Consider the following 24,253-nt stretch of genomic DNA (forward strand, 5'->3'; position numbering starts at 1 on the left):
AACGAGACGTGCGTGTTGTATTACGTGTTTGTGGTTTAATTTTTGTAATGTTTAATATGTAATAGAGTTTAATGTATTTTCTCGTTTTATGTGTGTTGTTGATGTCGAAAATTGTTTAGCTTAGTTTCGTTTGTTTATTTTTAAAAAATTTAGTATATAAAATATTAAGTTTTATAAACGTTTTAAATAATGTAATTTTCTATAGACACAAATTGTAAGGCTGAATGTTATCAACTACTACTTGGCATAAATTCAACAGTTTAACTCTTCAGGTAATGTATGTTAAATTAACTCATTTCATTAATGAAAATTAAATTGAATAAAAAAAATAATCAGTTAAGAATTGTTAAAAACAAAAAAAAAAAAAACTATAAATTTTAAGATTAATTTGGTTGTATTTATGGTAACTTGGTACTTTGTACAGTTGAATTAGTCTAATATTTTACTACTTAACAAATCAGTTAAAATTTTGTTATTATATTATTTAAAACTTTACTATTCATATGCTAATTTGTAAGCTTTATCCAATTGCCGGTAAGTATAGCAACTTTATTGTTTCTGTAACTTCTATTATACTGTACATATATCCAAATATTTTGATTCATTATTAACGTAGTAATATTATAATATTTTATCCCTATAAGTTTTTACGTGAATTTCTTCCACAAGTCTTACTATTTCGTTCTTTCTTTCGTTTAATTTTTCTTGTAGATAATTGTGTGAACCAACGCACATGCAACTGCAATATCACTTGTGTATTCATATGTACAAGTTGGTACATATACAGGTTAACACGTGTATATCGCTGAGTTAGCTGGATGTAATGGATGCAATGTTATAAAATAACCAGTATGTACGATAGGTTTCTGAAGTCGATTAAAAGTTCTACGAGTACATTAAATAACTCGCTGTTTCTTCAGAACACAAAATTTAAATACTATTAAATATATTTAAAAAATATGTATAAAACAGTTTTCCATTTTAAATCAACATCGGTACAGTTTAATTTTAAGGTAAAAGTTATAAAATTTTACATCAGTCGTATTTTTTTAATATAAATGACTTTTGAGGCTACCGTTTAGAGTCTTTTTAACACAGTTAGATATGACACTGATGGGTACTTACGAATTAACGCCACAGCAGCTACAGCTTTATTTAAAAACAAAGTAGTCAATCGGATTTCGGTGGAAAATGAATAGTCTCTTTATCAATTTTAATATATGGTTATTTATATTTATTTATTTTATAAATATAATTTAACCAAACTTAACCTACGCTCGCTTCGCTCGCTAACCTTGGTGACTAATTAATTCAGTAATTATTGCAATTATTTATTATTTATAAATAATCAAAACACTTCTGTTAATTAGTCAAGGTTAGCGAGCGAAGCGAGCGTAGGTTACGTTTGGTTAAATTATATTTATAATAATAAATAACCATTTATTAAAATTAATAAAGAGACTGTTTTGAATCTATGTTAAACTCTATATCGGCCTATTTTCCACCGAAATGCGATTGACTACTTTGTTTTTAAATGTTTTTAAATAAAGCTGTAGCTGCAGAGGCGTTAATACGTGAGTATCTATTGATGTAATAGATTTTTAAAATCGTTGTTTTTATCAATGTTTCAAAGATTTTATTTTTTTAATAAAAAAATTTAACAAAGAGCAAACCATCTGATCATTTATGATCTAAACATCTGATCTTATTCATATTCGTATGGTTATCGTTCATCCATGCAGTTAACATCTTTATTTGCATCCTGCCTGATTAGCCCTTTCAATTTATTAAATGTTGAAATTTTGATTAATTTTTTTTATAATTACCGTGAATTTGATTAATCGTCTCCAGTATTGGAGAGTAGCATATAAAATTTGTATATTTAACGTTAATTAGACGAGTTTAGGGATCGATGTTTGACTTTAATTTTAACTCTCTTTTTTTTAGAAGATTTTCTCGTAATCTATTCACCTTAGAGATTGGTACTGGGTATTTTTTTTTTTAATTTCTAGTTATCGTTTTGACCCCCACCAGAGCTTATCTGTGTTTGTCGATATATACCGGCGAAGGTCCGAATAAGCAAATTTTTCGGCCTTTCACCGACGTATTTGGTATGCGTCGACATTCACCGGAGAATATTTACAATTTTCCAGGTATCGGTCATTCACGGTAACTTATACGTTTGAAACTATGTAACTTAACAAGGCTGCACCAATTTTTTACGAGTAATATATTAAACAATTTGTCTTTTTTTTTTAAATTTAATGACTAGTTATTTAATGCCTGGGTAAAATATGATTAACAGGTTTTTGGTTAAGAAATTTCCAACAAAATACACTATGCGGTATATTTCTTCATTCTTTCAAAAGATATATTTTATTTACTCTTCTTTCTACACTATGTAAATTTTATTCACTAAAGGTCAAGTGAAACTTTTTTTAATTTTTACAATAATTACCTCCATAACGGTTTTGTAAAATACGAGTATTTCTTTCGACAGTATATAGAAAGTATTTATTTAATTTACAACAAATTTCACTAACCAATGTACCTCACATATGTAATCGATGTACGTTCGCATATGTACTATGATGAACATACGTACCTCTACTACATAAATGAAACAGATTTTACGTGAAATACCGATTTACGGTTTTTAAGGGTTAGAAGACTTGACACAAACTAGTATCTCTTTATTCAAGTAAAGAACGGTTATATTCATGGATTTAACTTTTTGTTAATATAAAAGCGTTAATATAAAATAATAAGACTTCATTAAATTCCAAAATTAAGTTTAATAAGAGGAGAAGTAACACATGTATTTTAAATTATTACATAAGAATACAAAATCTACCCGTTTAATGTCTAAATTGAATGTGAAAACAAAGAAGTATACGTGTTTTAAAGAATGATAACAATTAATTGTTATAGGTTATATCACATTGTTTGTTAAAATAAGGACTGTAACGGCTGTTTCACTATAATCGGTTCAATTAGCGCCCATTTAATTCTTAATGCCATCAAAATCTATTGCTCTTTTAATTAGTGCTTAGGAACATTCATTATAAGTCTTTGTAGCTCATTATTTTACACCATCAATTTTTTTTTCCTTTGTTTATTGTTATTTTCACAATACATTTAGAGATATTTTTCATTTAATTTTCTTTTTATACGGTTACATAATGATGAAAATTTCTAATTTGTTCAACGTACATTATGAAAATATTTACTGTCACTATGTTGTATCAATATTTAACACCGTAATGTCATTATCTATCGTTTTTTAACTACTTAAATTTTACTAATTCCTGTTGAACTTTTAATTAGTATTAACATTTATTTTATTTTTATTTATTATTTTATTAATTATTTAATTATTTTTTATATTATTCTTTATTTAATTATTTTTAATCTTTTATTTAGAGTTGCTACAATTACAGTCATTAGCAACTCGTTAATATCTATGTGAATGCACCGGTAATAATGTAAGTTTTGAACAGACCAAAGAACATCGTTATCCACGATCTAGTAATCAGATAATAGGAGTGAAAGCAATTACCTTTATTAGTATTTAAATCTTAGAACTCTGAACTTCGAAATCGGCTGATCTACGAGGACAAGTTTTACTAATTTATTATTAACATGAATTTTTAACATTTTACATTCCGGCGAATACAGCTGGAATATCTATATTAAAGGGGAATGTATGATGATCATTTCAAAAATCGGGTATCGGATTTTTTACAAATCGTTACGTTTTGAGTTCCGAATAGTTCATCTAGAACAAAAGTAAAAAAAAATATGTATGTATGTGTGTAACAGTGCTTTGGGGCTTATATTTCAGGATTGACCAAACCGATTTTTTCAGATTTGACTCGAGTATTTCTATGTATGGGGGGTTGTTCATATTTTTTTTTTTCAAAATTCTTTAATAAAGGGGAATATCGCGATGAAACAACTTCGACTTTTTTCAGAGGTGTTTTACAAAAAACTTTATTAAATTATATTTGTTAGTGCATATGTAAATAATCCAAAAATTCTTTTTCAATAAATCAACCCACACCTCTTAAAATTGATATATATATATCTTTACTTTATCTATCTTCGGTTTAAATATTTTTCAAAAAATTTTTTTAAAGCTTACACTTCATATATTCTCTCAAGAAATTTCAACAATTTAAAAAAAGTTAGATCCCCGACCCAAAATGCACGAAAAATTAAAATTTTTTTTCCTTTTATTGCTCTTTATTGAAGGCGGTGTTAGATTTAGAAAAAAGTTTACTTAAGCAGATTTATTAAGCTTAACCTATATATTTCCCACCTCTGTGTTCAACAGAAGAAATATAAATTGTACATACAGTTTACATAAATTTAAATGAAGTGGATTTCAGATTATGTTATTTTTGCCTTTTATGCTACACAGTAATACAGAATAGTAATGTGATTGACCCTCTAGATTTTTGTATATTGGACGATTTGAAGTCCTCTCGTTTCAGAAGTACTGGACTTGCTTAAAATATTCCACGTGTATACATAAGTGTTTCCATCTATATTTGTGAAACATTTTTCAATCATAAATATATATAATAATGAGGATTATTTGTTGACAATCATATTTTAACAAATAATCCGGTTAAGATGGGAGGTATCTCGAACGGGATTAAAAATATACATATTTCATTTAGAAGTGTTAAGCTTATAAAAAATAAAACGATTAATAAAAGGAATTATTTCTGACTTATTTCTCACTGTTTCAATTAATCGATGTAAATTCTTTTTAATTATATTTCTCTACAGCAGTTCTTGAGTAAAGATGTTGCTTCACCGACATCTTGGATTGGCTTTTCTCCACCATTATTGACTTTTAACCAATCGTAATTCAGAATGATGTTATCCACCTTTTTCCATCATACGTAGGTCATGTGAAAGTTGCAATTTTTCCGTATGTTTTTTTTACTGATCTGTGTCTACGCCGAACGTTCATCAGAATATTTCAAAAACAAAATTGATATCTACAGTAAAGGTAAATTGAAATTTACAAAATTAAACAAATGTATGCTTGTGCATATTTATATGTACGAGTGTATATATATATATATATATATATAAGAAGAGACAGACTTATAGGCCACATATTAAGGCATCCTGGAATAGTCACTTTAATATTAGAGGGTCAGGTAGAAGGAAAAAATTGTGCAGGCAGGCAACGTTTGGAATATGTAAAACAAATTGTTAGAGATGTAGGATGTAGGGGGATTACCGAAATGAAACGACTCGCACTAGATAGGGAATCTTGCAGAGCTGTATCAAACCAGTCAAATGACTGAAGACAAAAAAAGTATATATATGTCTACACACACACACACACACGTGTGTGTGTATATATATATATATATAAAACTATTCATCAAGAATTCGAGTAGGCTGATTAACTATCTTCTTTTTGTTGTAGGCCATCGAGTATGTTTATGTTAGGTCAGGGTAAAACGACCCTCATCCCCAACATCAAGCCATGGTTGTCGAGAAGATTTGGTGAGGTTGATCATCACCTATCGCAGTTTTTTACAGGACATGGTTCCTTCAATAACTACCTGCACAAAATAGGCAAGAGAGAAGAGCCAATTTGCAACTACTGCAACGAGATAGATGATGCTGAGCACACCTTTTTTGAGTGCAATAGGTGGGACACACTTAGACATAGTAAGGCACTCACAGGTATAACTCCAGAGACAACAATAGACTACATGCTAAGAAGCGAGTCAAACTGGAATAATTTTGCTAGTTTTGTTAGACAAGTTGTTCTACAGAAATACTCCGATGAGAGAAGACATGGTGTTGGCTAGAATAGGACTGGGTGGACAGTCTTGCTGGTGGGGTCGAGCATGCTGCGGTGTGTTGGCACTGATGAGCCACCAAGGACTCCACGGGTAACAGTCAGGCAACAGCACACTGAATACTGAAGGGACCCGGTACCGCGTCGCGGCGAACTGGGTCTGGCGTGGTGTAATAATGTGGTGTATTAGTATTGCCCTTTTGGGTCCCCAAGGGGGCAATATTGATAAAGAACTCTCAAAAAGAGCTAACCGGTAGGCCGACCTGCCTTGCCGGTATATAGCCGGTAGGTGGGGAGGCCTATTTGAGTTTAAAGACACTCCCCTGGGCGGCGTAATACCAACAAGTCTATATACCGGCCCAGTCCGGTATACCGGTATACCGGCCCAGGTCCGGCCCAGGGGAGCTGAGAGAAAAAAAAAAAAAAAAGGGTAAAACGATACCTATGGATGACTGTACAACTGTACAACTGTATAAAATAAAGTTCCACTTACCAACAATTATAAAAGTATATATCTGAGTACTTTCGGAGCCGTTACTTCATCATCAGGAATTTCCCAGAAGATGTTAGTTCTAATTCAAATGTATAATTGTATTTAAATTAAAATTTTTACATTCATAATAGTCGGTCGGCAAGAAATAAAATTAAATTGTACGTCAATAAGAACGTAACGTCATGTTCGTGAGATGTTTGCGACTATTATGACCATTTAATAGATAATTCCTGATGATGGTGTAACGGCTCCGAAAGTACTCCGATATATACTTTTAAAATGATTGGTCGGTGAAACATTATTTTATACAATTGTATTAATACTAACGGTGCCAAACGCTTAGTAAATTAAATCTAAACTGTACAATATAATAGTAAATTCAAAATCGGTATAAACAGTTGGCCTACTAATGACATAATCGGAAATCGTTTCTTTCTAATTAAAAATGAGTACAACGACGAGGGTGTAAAAGGGAATACAAATAAAATGAATACAATGTTTATTGATTTTCCGAAATCGTATTTCACCAGAAAACATAACGAGCTAGCCTAGTTATTCAGATTTCAGGAATACTGAAATATGAGCTCTGAACGTGACTGACTGTTTGAAACGAAGCGAATAAGTATACACTCGGATCGTTAGATTTAAAATCTGCATTTGAAACTACGGGAACATAAATACAACATCTACAAAGTACATTCTTTTTATTTACGAACCAAACACTAATACTGACAATACAATATTCCCTATCTAGTGCGAGTCGTTTCATTTCGGTAATCCCCCTACATCCTACATCTCTAACAATTTGTTTTACATATTCCAAACGTTGCCTGCCTGCACAATTTTTTCCTTCTACCTGACCCTCTAATATTAAAGCGACTATTCCAGGATGCCTTAATATGTGGCCTATAAGTCTGTCTCTTCTTATACATATATATATATATATATATATATATATATACACTCGTACATATAAATATGCACGAGCATACATTTGTTTAATTTTGTAAATTTCAATTCACCTTTACTGTAGATATCAATTTTGTTTTTGAAATATTCTGATGAACGTTCGGCGTAGTCACAGATCAGTAAAAAAAGTATACGGAAAAATTGTATGAAATTGTATTGTATGAAATTTTAACAAGAAACAAACGCTAACTTACTCTGTTCTGATTCGCTTTTGGGAACGAGGAAACCTTCACCCTCCCGCACTTTAGCTCCATCACCGAATTTCTAACTTATTCTACTTCTGTCTTGAAGACGAATAACTAAACTAACCGAGGCTCGATGCCAAAACGCCTACCTTGGTGAAGTAAACGCCCAAACCGGCCCCTAGCCATCCAGGTTTCACTCTGTCTATTAGAGCAACAAATTCCTTTAGCCATCCTCTGCGAGGCCAGAAACCTAAGGAAGCGAGCAACTTCATTCTACACCCTTTGGGTTTTTCATTTTACAAATCTAAATTATAATTAATTCTCGGAAGTTCTCTTAACTATTCTAGAACGTTCAGATTCGTACTTTGGACAGAAATACAGCAAATGGTTACTTATTAAGAACATTTTAACTTTCTTTTTCCTGTTTAGCATCCGGTAATTACCGTTTAGATAATACATCGGAGGATGAATGAGGATGCTATTTATGAGTTTCAATGAAGTGTAGTCTTGTACAGTCTCAATTCGGCTATTTCTGAGATGTGTGGTTAATTGAAAAAACCAAACCACCAAAGAAGATACACCGGTATCCACGATCTAGTATTTAAATCCGTATAAAAATAACTGACTTTACTAGGACTTGAACGCTGGAACTCTTTACTTCCAAATAAGCTGATTTGGGAAGACTCGTTCACCACTAGACCAACACGGTGGGTTACTAACTTAAAACAACATGAGGTAAACTGTTTTTGTTATACAAATCGGTTACAGTTTTGAGATTATTTAAAATCTAATTTCTGTTAGACATCTAGTCATAGATATCAGTGTGACTTATTTGTGAAAAAGGATAGAGCTATATATGAAAACTTTACAAAAAACTCTTCTGTTGTTACTCTTTTGGTTACTGACGATTGGCTGTTAGATGGGAGAATGTTTAGGTCAAGTGATGGTTTAAATTTCGTACATGGAGTCGATGCATCGCATGATGTTACTGTTCCCAACTTTGAGGTACGTTTTGCGATTCATTATCTGTGACCTAGCAGAAGTTGTTTAATTACATAATCTGTCGCAATCACAATGCGGTGATGCATATAAAGCACAACAGATGCAAGAAATAAAATTGCTTTCGCTTTCATTAAGAATATTGATTTACATACGCGACCGGTCCCAGTGTTGAACAGAGTGAAGGTGTCAGAAGACAATGGGTAATCGCTTCAGCCCTCGCTTTCCTTATTATGCCCGGCGTGAAATGCTTTTTTGTTGAGAACGGCAATGCCGTTTTGTGGGACTCGTATCTTGTCGCATTCGATCCTTTGTTTACGGCAAATGAGCAAATGACATATATAAATGTCTATAATTATTTTATTGACTTTTTTTTTCATACTACATTTTCTTCCTAAGCAAGTAAAAATAAAAAAAATTATCGTATCGGCTGCGGTTCCTCTATCGTGTTTTAAAATAAATATCTAAACTTCAATCGGGTTTAATGTAATTCTTAATTACAAAAAATTGTTCGGCTCTTCTTATGCGATGTTAGGACAAACGGATAAAAACCGGCAAGTTTTACTTTAGTAAAAATCTAAAGCTATCGTGAAAAGTCCTTTTTCCTCAATATATAGACAAATATAGCATGTTCATGATTTCTGGTAATAAAAAAAAACAAAAAAAAACGGTGTCTAAATATTTTGTTATTTGGATCGCTATATCTTACAAACATATCTGCACTAGACTATCGTCTAGTCGCTTTCCACTCTCCCACTCAAGGGTTCTTGTTGCACCGCAACACCGACTTTTGTAGAAATGAATTTTGAAATCCACCACCCGTCCATTTCTGAGCCCCTTGTTAGTTCATTATACCGATTAACAGACAAATCTTTACCTCAATAAAGAGAAGGTATTCAAACAGTGTCCAGACAATAAAAATCTCCAAGTTAAACCGACAACTAAAGTCTTTAAGTGGCCTACAAGGTAAGATTATGCATTTTCATTCAGACGAATAACAGCCATCGAGAGCAGCCTGCACCGTTTGATTTGTTTAATATCCTTCAATCCTTCAATTCATAATAAGATTCTGATATCGCTGCAGTCTCCCAAGGTCCATCAATTCTGTTAGATTCTTTTGTTCCCAAAATGTTGCGACAATCGTTTTTCAGTTCAATAATATCATCTGAATCTGTATGGTTCACTTCTCTCTGATTTTCTGGCGTCATGTTTCTCATAATATTAGTATGAACATGAGATTATCATCTACCGATTTTAGTTTCACTGTACGCTTGCTCACAAAAATGAATTACAAAACACAGAATTACAAGTTGGAAACGACGATATCATCGTGTCTTTCATCAATTGCTCCTTTACCAGCGCTAAACAGAATGAAGAAGCGTTTGAACAAGTGATTACATTATAAATTCCTGATCTGTGACTTCTGTGTTATACAAGTCGTGCAAGATATATAAGTGATAACATATAAAGTTGATTTCTTTACGTTTATTATGACACGATATAACCGTTCGATGCGATGAACAGAGTAAAAAGACCAAATTCAGGGCTGAATATCAGCTATAGTTTAGTCGGCTTCGTGCTGGTATGCAATAATTTTTGAGGGAAAAGCATCAGAAAAAAATTAATATAATATAAAATTAAATAATATCATAAAGCTTTACTTAGATAAGTTTTAAACCCTTATCCAAAGAATAGTAAAAACTTTTCGATATTTTACTTAATAAGAGAGTTACAGCGATATTTTGTTTTTTCGAAAGGCTCTCCCCCATTTCCAGTCCCATGATCCGATTTTGGCCGTTAACGAACTAGACCGAGATTTTCTGACGAGTTATTTTTAAGGAACAATTTGAAAAATTACGGCAGTTATCGTGTTCACAAGAAAATGAAATATATATATATAAACTTTTGAGTTGACGTTGGTTTTGGGGTCTGAGGCTGTGAAACGCCAAGATATGTCGAAATTTTCCTGAAGTCAAATCATTGTATCCATTACAATACGTAGCTATCTTTTGAAATCTACTTAAAAGATTAGATTGCAGAAAAATATACTGAAATAAACCGTTTTCTAATTCGAGGGGTTGATAATTCATTCGCTTCGAAAAATAGATATTTTTCGTTTAAAACATCGTTTTAAACGATGTGTTTCGCGACACATCGTTTAATTTCGCTCTGCTATTCAGGAATGGTGTGAGGATGAGTTTTGTAAGCGGCATCCTTAAGGTATCCCCCCCCACAAGAAAAAGTCAGGAAAGGATAACACAGGAGACCGAGGAGGTCACGATCCCTTCGAAATCGATTGTCCACGAAAACACTGATACAAGAAAGTCGGCTAAATGAGCCGTAGCATTGTCCTGTTAAAACCACATGTAATCTATCCGGTCTGCAGGTATAGTGTTTACAAATTGTTGCACCGTCTGTATATAGCGCTCATAGTTCACAGTGCCGTAAAGAATGTCATGAAGTTTCGACTACTGATATTGTACGCGAAACTCCCATTTTTGGTCCGCGGAGAGGAGACTAGTGCACTGATGTGGATTTCTGTACGCGAGATGCGTGAATTCTGTGCGTTCATGGTAGTTCCATATTGCTTGAACCGTGTCTCGTCGGATCGAAACGGATCGTCGAATTTGACCCCCGTCCGAGTTATGACATGAACCGCTGACAGAAAGCTACACCTTTACCAGTGTCTTCAGGTAACAACTCGTGAGCGACAGGAATTCTGTGTGAACGCATCTTTAAACGCTTGCTCGATGCCGTGCCGGCGTTACCAAAAAAGATCGGACCGGTTAGATAGACGTCGCACAGATTTCTTGGGACTAACAGAATATAAAGCTTGCACGTCGATCGGCTTTTCTGATGCTACCGTTTTCGGTCGAGCGCTTTTGGCTGCGTCTATCGCATTCCCTGTTTCTTGATTCTGCCGTTTGATGGAGAACTACTTTTCTATGAAGGCGTTCTGGGTCTGGGCGTAACTGGCACATCTAATGTATCGGGAGGCGACGAATATATTCTGCTGCATTTTGTAACCCGTTTTACCTCGATTAAACTTGCAACAAAAGAAGAAAACATTCTTCCATGAGAGTGTGTCGTTCTTTGAACCGTCTGTATTTTAAATAAATCGGCTCTAAGATTTTTTAAATCGTTTGATAATTTATTAAAAACGGCAAAGTAAACGTATGAAGTATTTTATAAAACTTTAAGCTTGACAACTATTAAATATGTACTATACTTATGTATATTGCCATTTAAAGTATAGTAAACCTCTTGCGGTTTCCCCAAAAAGTTAAAACAAATTTTCAAAATGCATAAATAGGCTGTTAGAAAATTGTTTGGCGGCAATAAATATGAATCGTGTAGATTGATATTTAGAAAATTAAATATTTTTAGTTATCCTTGAGTTTATATTTATGAATGTGCATTCTTTTCCAAAAATAGTCCCTTTTTTAAAAAAAAATAACAATATCCATGATATCAAATCTGATAATAGAACTCTCTTTTTCTGATTAGCTTCTGGAACTACTGTAAGGTATTACTTCAGAGGATGATATGTATGAATGTAAATGAAGTGTAGTCTTGTACAGTATCACATCAACTATTCCTGAGATGTGTGGTTAAATGAAACCAAACCATCAAAGAACACGGTATCCACAATCTAGTATTCAAATCCGTATAAAAGTAACTGCCTTTACTAGGGTTTGAATCTTAGAACTCTTGACTTCGAAATCAAATGATTTACTATGATAAGTTCACCACTAGACCCCGACCGGTTAATGCCGATAAACAACTTCTTTCTTTTTCTGTTTAGCCTCCAGAACCACCGTAAAATATTACTTGAGAGGATGAATGAGGATGACGTGTATAAATGTAAATGAACTAAAGTCTTTAAAGTCTCTGGTCAGCCGCTCCTGAGATCGGTGTTAATTGAAACCCAACCACCAAAGAACAACGGTATCCATGATCTCGTAATCAGATCTATAGCCGATATTAGAACCGGTTTCATTTAACTCAGCGCAATACTTTGGCTTACGGCAAAGGGCCTTATGCTTCTGTTGCGATTTTAAATAGATTACCAAATCGTTTAAAAACTTCTCCCGACAATTTATTTTAAATAGAATTAAAAGATTTTGTTTTACTAAAACATAATATTAATTCTGAAAATAAATTTCTAAATAATAATTGAAAATGTTTAAAAAACTCTGAATTTTCTGCACCATATTCAGCTTATTATTAATATGTACGTAAATATGCAGTAAAATAATTTTCATTATGCCTTCTAAATTTTTAGTTATTTTTTATACTTTGTATCTCCATTAAAATATCATAACATTATTTCATGTTTTTATTTTTTGCATTTAGGCCGACTACAAACCACACAAATGTCATTTCTTCCGCTTTCGTTTTCATTTCCTTCAACATTCTTTTGTTCTTTCTATATGTTTGGCATTTATTTTTTTTGACCGTCTCTCTTTGGTAAGTATTTTCCTTCATCGCACATTTCTAACTCAATTTTACGTATTTTTTGTCAGATTAGCTTTCTATCTTTCGTTTCCTGTTCACGGATCCCTAAGTTCTGTAATTCTTTTTTCATCGTTATAAGTCCCAAAGTTGCTCTTTTGTTCACAGATTTTAATGAAAATCTGTTTATTTAGTCGCTGTTCGCCCATTCTGTACACACGACCGAGGAATTTCAATCTCCACTTTCTTATTTAGAAACTCAAAATATAAATACATGTAAGTGATTATTTTGTGACGCTAATCTTATGGTTTCACCTTGGCTTTCTACGATTCATCCAGCAAAGGCTGACACAGTTCCTTTTCTTTATATATGGAATAGTATACGAGTACCGTTTATGAAATAATCTATATAATGTGTTATGAATCGATCAGGATAAAAATTTTATTTAATTATGATTCAATTCAACAGAGGATTATACTGTCTTTTTAACAAGATTTCTACAACAAAAAAACCTCCTTAATATTGCATAATTACAATGCGCGTATTAAATCTTATAATTCACAATATATTACAAACAAACTGAATTATAATCTTTTTTTTGCAGATATGTTTTTTAAAGAATGTAATTTAACTCATCTTAACGATTGCTTTATTACAATGTAATAATTCAGAAGAGGATATTGCAGTCTGGTATGGAATTGACATATTTACACACTGGGGAGACCCTCGGACCTTTCTTTAGAAATTATATTAGAAATGTTATGATGCCTGTATATCAACATCCACTAGCTACTATAAGGTCAGTAATATATTTGTTTTTATATTATTTACTACCTTTTTTCTTAATTTTTACGTAAATATTAGAATTTCCTGTTTAATTATATTATATTTTCTGTAAAAGACCCTGAAAAAGATATTTTAATTTTTTTATACTGTTAACACCCTATGATTATCTTTGTGATTCTCTTGTACTTCTCTTCATTATTCTGTTTTCTATAATTTTTCTTAAATTGTTCCCATTTCCCAACAGATCTTATTTTATTCATGTATACACATATACACACACACATATATATATATATATATATATATATATATATATATCTTGATCTATAATTTTGTATCCTATTTGATAGCTTTAATATATAATAATCACAAACATCTTACAAACATGATGTTACTATCATACTGACGTACGAATTAATTTTATTCTTGACGACCGACTATTATAAACATAATAATTTTGATTATGGATTATTTGAATTTAAATTAACATCCCTGAAGATGGAGTAACAGCTCCGAAAGTACTAGGATTTACACTTTTTAAATTGTTGGTAAGTAGAAATTAATTTATACAAAAATAATTTTCATTACAAAAATACTGTAGCCAACGTGATATAATGTGTTGATTTCCGGGACCGTTCGACTGCAGGGAAGTCCTGGATTTTATAAAATTGATTAGTTTATAAAGTTAAAGCCAAATTTTGTGTTGTTAATCTATAAAAATGGTGAAATTAGAAGGTCAGATCAGAATGTCAAAGTAACGTATTATTTACTGCTAATAGATCAGTCGAGTGGCTGAAAACAAAATAAAACTAACTTAAGAAAACTAATAATGAAACCGATTTCAAAAGAAACACACTAGAGATAAAAAATTGCGCTTTCTTAAATCATTCAATTTTAACGTATTAGAAAAGTTTTAATTATTTTATTTTAACGTTTTTATAATTTTTTTTTGTATTTAAAATAAAAATATATCTACAATAATTTGTCAGAAAAGATCAAAAGAAGCCAAGAAACTGCTACCTTCTGAGTTTGACATATGGTTCTGGTGTGTAGAAATCTGTATTATTTTTCTATTGTACTAATTTTCTTGAATTTTGTTTGAAAATATATCCGACCGAAAATGACATCAAAATGTAACATTCCAGTATTAAGTAATGTTAACGATAAATCTTATGTACAAAGCCAAAATTTTGTCTGTTTTAAGAAAAAGAAATTCATTCATTATTATACGAGGGTTATTTTTTTTCAAGGTCCGATCGGTCACGAAATTAAAACCACAGTGAAAATAAAAAAAACTTTTATTTGTAACAAGTACTTACATAGTTACGCTATTTATCTACGTAGTCGCCACTCCGATTTAGACATTTGTCGTAGCGTGGTACTAACTTTCCAATACCCTCGTCATAGAACGGAGCCGCCTGTGTTTTCAGCCGTGTTTCTACGCCGGTCTGCAGCTCGATGTCTGTGCCAAAATGTTGTCCTCCTAGCCGGCGTTTCGCGTGAGCTAAGAGGTGAAAATCGGACGGAGCCAAGTCCGGGCTGTATCATTATTGGGTGATCAAACACTTCCCGACGAAAACGCTGCAGGAGCTTCTTTGTTACAGCTGCAGTGTGCGGCCGAGCATTGTCATGGAGAAAGACAATGCCTGATGAAAACATTCCTTTCCGCTTATTCAGAATCGCCCTTCGTAGACGTTGAAGAGTCACGCAGTATGAGGCTGCAGTGATGGTCGTGCCACGTTCCATGAATTCCACCAAGAGAATTCCATTTCGGTCCCAGAATACAGTAGCCGTACGCTTTCTGTTGGAGAAGGTTCGCTTGAACTTCTTTGGTTTACTGGGGGAATGAGAATGCATCCGCTGTTTGGATTGTTCTTTTGTTTCTTCAATTTCGAAATGGACCCGTGTTTCATCTATTGTGATAATTTTGTTCAAAAAATCTTCTTCTTCATTGCGGTAGCGCTGGAGAAACTTTAGGGAGGCGTCCGTTCTCATTGTTTTGTGATGGTCGGACAGCATCTTGGGAACCCATCTCGCACACAGTATACGGTACTCAAGTTTCTCACTCGCAACGGTGTAGAGAGCTGACCTTGAAATTTCAGGAAGCGAATCGCTCAATACAGAAATTGTGAACCGACTATTTTCTCGAATCGCCTCATGCACTCGCTCAACGAGATCATCGGTTGACACTCGCTTCCTTTCCAGACCACCTGCATCATGAATATCTGTACGTCCTGCTTTAAAGTTACTGCACCATTGTCGTACTTTGCAAAACGAAGTGACGCGGCGTGATTGAAGGCCATACTAGAAACGCTGCGTAACAGTATGCGTGTAAACATTATATTTCAGTTCGGTTAGATTAGTAATAAAATAATGCTTTCAAAAAATACCTCGAATTTTGTTAGACAACGTTTTTTTTTTCCATTTGATAAACCTTGGGACTCGAATATGTCATTTTATTAATTTTTTTATTGTTTCTTTATGAATCGCGCCGCTAGATAGCACTACTTGGTAGTAATAGGTAACTTGACAACTGTAAATGAAAGTACTGAAGATAAATAATTTTTTTAATTCCCATCGGTTCTTTAAAAAAAATAAAAGTATTAGTTTTAAAAATAATAATAATAATATTATTAATAATAAATTAATTAATAAATATATAAATAAATATAAATTTATTAATAAATAAATTCATAAATTATTAATATTAATAATAATAATAATATTATTCATTTTAAAAATAAAATTAATACCAAATATTAAAAAATGAATAAATAAATTCGATCGGTAAAATCGAATTTAACGATAAAAATCGAGGATTACACTTACAAAGTAATAAGTGCAGTATTACATCATTGATTTTCGATTCGTGAAGGTGATAATACTAATTTTATTAAAAAAGGAAAAATACGGTATGAAGTAAATATAACTACCGACAAAAAAAATTGGCCTTGAAATTCAATTTGTTTGTTCTAAGGCGATAAATTTTAATAATAAAATAAATAATAAAAAAAAATTAAGTAATTATAAAAAAAAATAAAACGATAATCTAACAAAACACAGGGATATCAAAAAAAATAAATGAAATTGTAAATCGCACGGTAAGAGTTTCGCAAATAACATTTTTTCTACTCGAAAAAAAAAATTTCTTTAATATAAATAAAACTGTTTTTCCGGAAGAATGGAAAACCGCAATAATCCACTCTTTACATAAAAAAGGTGATAAAACCAACCCTGACAACTACAGGGGAATTTCCTTACTAGATTGCACTTACAAAATTCTATCGAGAATAATTTACAACAGAATCAAAGACCGACGGGAAGAAGAACTAGGGGAATACCAAGGGGGATTTAAACCATGGCCAGGCTGCCCAGAACAAATTCTAAATTTAAAATTAATTATAGGGTATCATAAACTAAGGAATAAACAACTGGACTTTTATTGATTTCAAGAAAGCATATGATTGTGTACATCGAGAATCCCTGCTAAAATTCCTGAGAAATTTAGGGCTTCACCCAAAACTAGTCAAAATCATCGGACTAACACTAACGGATACCAAATCCAAGGCTAAATTCAGGGGAGAAATATCTGATCCATCCGACATCAAAACAGGACCGAGACAAGGAGATGGACTGTCACCGCTTTTATTCAACTGTGCCCTTGAATTTATAATACGGGATTGGAAAAAATTAAATAAAGATAACGTTAAAATAGGAAAAGATAATCCTCCAAGAAAATCCAAACTGGAATGAAAGAATAAATAAACTCATCAAAGCCACAATAAAAACACAAAACGTCTATAACAAAAAATGCAGGTCCATAAACACAAAAATAAGACATTATAACTCGGTTATCCGACCGGAAATACTTTACGGATGCGAAACCATATTTGGACCGTACCAGACGAGGTTTACCGACAAACTGGAAAAGATTGAAAGACAATCAACGACGATATACGACGATGCATCGGGAAAAACATTAAAAAAGACGGGTTTTGGAGAATTATTCCAAACGAAGAGATATTTACAAAACTATCATCCCGATAACTAATAAATTTAGAAAGAAGAGAATTTCCTTTCTAGGATGTATTTTTAGAACGGAAGAGACCAGACTTATCATACGGATAATCGAACTTTTCTGGAACAAGAAAATCAGACCGAACCGGTTATACGAAGTACAGAAAGGATGGAGGAATTAGACGTAACCCGTGAAAACCTAAAAACGAAAACCGGAAACTATGAGAAATTAAAAAATAAAGAAACAAGATTCCTATCAAAACCCAAGAAAAATAAGCCGTGTGTACTCTGAACAAGAAAGGGCAAGAAGATCTGAAACCCTCAGAAATTACTGGCAAAAAAAAAGCTGAAAAACAACAAATCAGCAAGAAAAGAAAGGAACTTGCTAAAAAAATAACTAAAGTGATCCATTATGGTCTTAAAACTAAAAAAAAAAACAAAAACTGATTTTAAAAAAACGATACTGATATCAAAAAAGATAAGACACTACATTTCTATTATCAAAATCTGTTATTAATTTGGAATTTTCTTTAAAAAAAAAATGCACGATAAACATATGTAATAGGCAAAAAATTTTAAGCGTTCCATATAATAAGCAAAAAATAAAAATTTGTTACAAAACTCTTACCGGTCCGATTTCATTTACATGCAATATATATTTGATTTACGGAAATAATACAATTCTTATAATTATTGCTTATTTAGTAAATGAAATCGGGCCGGTAAGAGTTTTGTAACAAATTTTTTTTTTTCTGCTTATTATGTGGAACGGTTAAACTGTTTATTATCTGTTCTGTTATTATCTACCATCAGAATACCGTTTTTTGCGGTTTCTACAGAACTGTAGTGTTGGCTTTAAAAGAATCAAGTGAAACTCGCTTATCATAATTTTTCTTTCAGAAAACAGGAACTTCTACCGTGGCCGGATTATAATTTTTTTTTGAAAATGACAAAAGTTGTGTAATACAACGGCATATATTTTATTTAATAAACTTCACTTGATGTAAGAAAAAAAAACTTGTTTTACTGTTTAAATAAAAGTTCATCCCAACCCAATAAAAATCTATTTTTTTCTTTTCAATATGATCGTCGGTTTTCATGAATTCAAGTTTGTAAAAGTTGTGATGTATTCGTATATTAAGCTGCAGGATATCTTACGAATTAAAATCAACGATTAAGGTATCCGTTACATTTTTCTTTTCCTGTTTAGTCTCCGAAATCGCTTTAAGGTATTACTTTAGAGGATGAATGAGGATGATATTATGAATGTAAATGAAGTGTAGTCATGTCCTGAGATGTGTGGTTAATTGATCTGCCAAAGAACACCGGTATCCACGATTTAGTAAAATTTTGCCTAATATCGGTTCGTACTTTTTGAACATCTTGTGTTGTTTGAAAATGGTGTCCCTTGACCGCCAAATTGACTCTTGGAAATAGAAAAAAGTCGCACGGAGCGATATCTGGTGAATAAGGTGGCTGTGGTAGTACTGAAATTTGTTTTGAGGTTAAAAATCGCTGTACTGACGGAGCAGTATGGGATGGCGCATAATCGTGATGCAGAATCCAATTATCAGCAATGTTGGCACAGACACGAAGAACTCGTTTACGAAGTCTTTTTAAAATTTCTTTGTAGAAATATCGGTTAACTGTTTGTCCAGGAGGCACCCGCTCTTTATGAACAATTCCCTTTTTTTCTTCTTTTTTTTTGCCCTACATCCCCGAGCCGGACATCCAATTAAGTATACTCGACTCGGGGACGTGTCCTTTACGGATCTTTTAATTGCCTGCCTCTAATCTCCGACGGAAGAACCAGGCCCGGCTATGCCGTTCCCAGCCTCCCCGCCGGAGACCGGGTCTCGGTCTTTCATTTTGGCAGCCTCAAACCGACGGCGCAGGAGCCGAAGCCGCCAAAGCGTATCCGGGAACCCACACCGCCGGCCGGGTCTCGGTCTTTTCATTCATTCGCACCTAACGGACCCCAGGAGTCTCCGCTCCATCACGGGAACTCACACACTAGGGCATGTGAGCTCTCAGGAACGGGGCTGTCCGCCCAGCCCTACTATAAACTACACCCCTCAGTATCCCAGTCGTCTTGCCTCTACTTCTTTTATTCTGATAACTGTTCTTGCAAATATTGCAAAATTATTCCAGTTTTCGGACATCAAGAGCCACTCCGAGAGCTGCTCCGGTCGGGTATGCATCAGTCCTGCATTTATACGTTGTTCCTCCCATCGTCTGCTCTCAAAAATAGTGTGTTCGGCATCGTCAACCGCATCGCAGTAACAAAAGATTGGTGACTCTCTCCTGCCAAACCTATGCAGGTATTGTTCAAACGCACCATGTCCCGACATGAGTTGCGTTGTGTGGTAATCTAATTCACCATGAGAGCGATCTAGCCAAGCATCTAGGTCCGGGATAATTCTTCTTGTCCATGCGGCCACTGCTGAACCCTCCCACGCCACCTTCCATTGTTCTCGTATAATAGAACTGGCCTCATCTTTGGCTACAACGGACGCCCTTAGTTTTCGTCCTTTAATCTGCAATTCTATCGGGGGAACCGAAGAAAGCACGCACAGTGCATCATACGATAACGTTAGGTACCCCGAAACTACCCCCATAAGCGACTTCCTATGACTGCTAGTTAGTTTTCTTCTGTTGCGCTGGACATTAACCGCATCAGCCCATACCGGGGCGGCGTACAACAGAGACAACGTTATCACCGAGGTGATAAGTCGCCTCTTCGACGCACGTCGAATTCCTTGTCCCACAAAGAGACCTCGCATGGCACGGATTGTTGTTTCCACTCTGACGCAGATCATGACCACATGACTGGAGTATTTGAGGTGTTTATCCAGTAACACCCGTAGATATTTAGCCCTTTCCGCCTCGACAATTGCCTCTTCTCTCAGGCGCAGATTTAATCTTCTGAGTATCCTCCTACCAGTGAAGAGGATACCCTTGCATTTGGAAGGAGAGACCTCCAAACTGTTGTTGACGAGCCATTCATTCACTATTTCTAAGGTAATATTCCCCTTGTCCTCCACTTCATCAAAGCTACTGGCCTCCACTAGTAGCGAGATGTCGTCCGCGTATCCTACGACATTCACCCCCGGCGGGAATTGAAGTCGGAAAATTTCATCATAGAAGATGTTCCGAAGTAGGGGTCCGAGTACAGACCCCTGCGGGACTCCACCGAAGATCTGATGACTTACCACACCATCCACCGTTTTGATTTCAGTTCGTCTCTCGGATAGGTAGCTGGCTACTTGCGTCACTATGTACTCGCTTATATTTTTTCTTTGAAGTGCCCTCAATATAACTGGCCAAGGTACCGAACCGAAAGCGTTCCTTATATCCAAGAGTATCATTAGCGGGATTCGCCTGGTTCTCCAAGTCCCAGCCCTCACCGCAGCAGCCCATGAAACTACTTTGTTGATGGCGTTAATAGTTGACCTCCCCCGCCTAAAGCCAAACTGATTCTCATGGAGGAGGTTGTTGTTTTCCAGCTCCTCAACTAATCTATTAGCGATGAGCCTCTCCATGACTTTTCCCATATTATTAATGAGACTTATAGGGCGATATTCGAGAGCCCCTGGAACAGTTTGGGCAAGAAAACAGTTCTTGACGCTTTCCATCAAGCAGGAAAAAAGCAATGCTGGACCCCATAACTCGCAATATCTGTCATCTCCCACGGCATGACGGACATCAGACCCTTTATGACTGCAGCTGGCACACCATCGGGTCCTGGACACTTCTTATTTTTTAGTCTTTTAACCGCAGTCGCCACTTCATCCTGGGTGAACCTGCCGCGTTCACCAGGTATTAGCTCCGTGACGCCCGTATCAACCCGCGGGAAAAGCGCTTCCATGATTCGTGTAGCTTCTATCTTATTAAGAACGGGCAACCGTCTTCCCAGTCTCTTCATGACTACCTGGTAGGGTGATGTCTGGTAGCTCTTTCGAGGAGCCTGGCCAGCTCAGTAATCATGATCTGTTGTAATATATCTGGCGTGACCGGTCTGCCATCCGTTATTTTTGTAGCAACTTTGCGAACAATGGCCTCTACCTGACGTTCCGAAAGTCTAAAGCATAGATGCTGATTTCTAATATGAGTCTCAGTATCAAGGATTTCAACAGAAACAGCCAAATGATCACTTGCAGTCTCGACTTGCAAAACCTGCATGCTCACCATGTCTTGTGGAAATCTACCGTCGATCAATACCAGATCCAGGATAGAGGAATGCCCGCGAGCGTAGAAAGTGGGCGACCCATCATTGATGCACACAAGCCAAGTAGTTCCTAGTAGTTCTTCTAGCGCTAGTTCTCTGTTGTTCGAGGAACCAGCCCCAGCCGCTACGGTACGGCAATTGAAATCACACACAACAATTGTCCTCTTTGGTTTGAGGGGGGCGGTCGAAAAATGTATGATCCCGAATCTGTCCTCAGAAAAATTCGGGTGGTTGGGGGCGCGGTCGAATATGTATCCGACCAAAAGTGCCCCCCAAAAAATTGGAGGCGTTGGGGGGGGGGAGGGGGTCTATGGAAGGTATTGGTCTCGGATCGGAAAGATCCGAGAGGATTTTGGAAAATATTGGTCAGGGAAGGAATTATTAGGAAAGGAACATCCCCTTTATAAGAGCCTCAAACACTTAGAAAAAAAATTCTACTAGTATAACTTATTTTGTCGATAATTATTCTTGTTTACGATAATTATTCTTGATAATTAAGTTGTTGTTTACTACAACAGCCGTGACATCACAAACTAGTGGTTTCTTGTCTGTTGACTTAACTTATTTTCACTAACCTCAACGGCCAATTTAACATTGGCTCTTATGGAGAAAAAAGTTACAAAAGAAAAAAAGTAATTACAGCACAGTCCGGTCACCAAAATTCACAAAATTTAACACAATTGTCCGTTACCTCGAAATAATTCACTACTTGTCCAATAAAAAAGCCGCAAAAAACCAAACCAAAAACGCATAAATCGCAGAGCATAAATGCACACAAGCGTGCACTTCACTTTTGACTTTGACATGCGAGATTTTTTTGGTCTGAGTGATCCGTTTGAGTACCATTGCGAACTTTGGCGTGTTGTCTCTGGATCGTATTGAAAAAACCAACCTTCATCACCAGTGATAACACGGCTCAACAAATCTGGATTGATTTCCGTTTGCTCTAACAGATCGGCTGCCACATTTTTCCGTGTTTCTCGCTGTTGTGTGAGATTTTTGGGGACCATTTTTGCACAAATCAAATGAATTGAGATGTGAATAATTAGGTCGCTTGTTCTAAATACCCAGACTTGGGCAAGAGTAATTCCTTAACGTATTTAAGAATTTTCTTAGAAGATAATATTTTGAAGATTAAATGATGGATTAACTCAAACGTTTGTAATTCTTCCTCGCTTTTATGAGGAGTTATAGAAGTTCCAAGGAGTGGGAAAGCGGTTTAAGATGTTTAAAGACATTTTTTTCTTCACGTTATATTAGTTTTCTGGACATGAGCAGACACAAATTTTGTAAATGAAAGGTTGACAATAGATTGTAACACATATTGACCGTGGTCTTTCCAATGAGTAGGTTCTGACTCTGATGAGGGAGCAGAACACCGACTAGGACGAGGCTACGTTCAAAAAGGAGTGTAGGCTGTAGGATAGATCGTGGATACCGGTGTTCTTTGGTGGTTGGGTTTCAATTAACCACACATCTCAGGTATGGTCGAACTGAGAATGTACAAGACTACACTTCATTCACACTCACATACATATCATCCTCATTCATTCTCTGAAGTATTATCTAAACGGTAGTTACCGGAGGCTAAACAGGAAAAAGAAAGAAAAGAAAGAAAGGCTGTAGGATACCTGGCACTCTTTTTTACAAGAGCAGGGAAACAAAGACCCCTGCAACTGGTGTTGTCTATATAGTACTTGGTCATAAGTGGAAAAAAGACATTCTTCTGTCGGCTCTCTCGACCCAGGATGGAGTTGTTAGACAAAGATTGTTTCCTCACTCGTCTATAATAAATATTTGTCATTAAAATTTAAGTAATTTAACCGAAGTTAATTTATTTTTGTTTTCAGGAGAATACACAGAAATTGTAACTTCTGCTTGGTGAAACCGGTCCTTACAATAACATACCTTTTTTCTTCTTCATGACGAGTTCTAAATTATTGTAGATAAAAACAATCAGAATTTTAATAACGCAGAAAATTTAATCGCTTTATTTATTAATCCATTACTCAAATTCTTTTCTTTTTTCAGTTTTTCTTTTCTTATATATTATTTAAAACGAAGTTTAACCTTGCATTAGGTGGAATAAATCTCTGTAGCCTGTTTTGAAATTTGCTTTTATTAATTTCCTTTTTTTATCACCATCTTCCAACATAATGTTTGCTATTAAAATACTCTATTTAGGTCTACTTGAATAGATGCTATTGCTTATTTATTAATTTCTGCTTTATATTAAGACAAAAAAATGGACATGTATCATATTTCTAGTTACTTAATACTTTTTTTT

The 24,253-nt window shown here is 34.6% G+C and overlaps 1 long non-coding RNA gene across 1 annotated transcript; it reads left to right on the plus strand.

Annotated features, from left to right (window-relative positions):
• Window positions 1-199: 199 nt before the first annotated feature.
• LOC142320366 (uncharacterized) lies at window positions 200-23,857 on the plus strand. Its single transcript, XR_012755359.1, has 3 exons — window positions 200-272; window positions 13,540-13,734; window positions 23,817-23,857. It is a non-coding gene; the product is annotated as an uncharacterized LOC142320366 (long non-coding RNA).
• Window positions 23,858-24,253: the final 396 nt, after the last annotated feature.

Source organism: Lycorma delicatula, chromosome 2, assembly GCF_047948215.1.
Source record: "Lycorma delicatula isolate Av1 chromosome 2, ASM4794821v1, whole genome shotgun sequence".
Taxonomy (NCBI): Eukaryota; Metazoa; Arthropoda; class Insecta; order Hemiptera; family Fulgoridae; genus Lycorma; species Lycorma delicatula.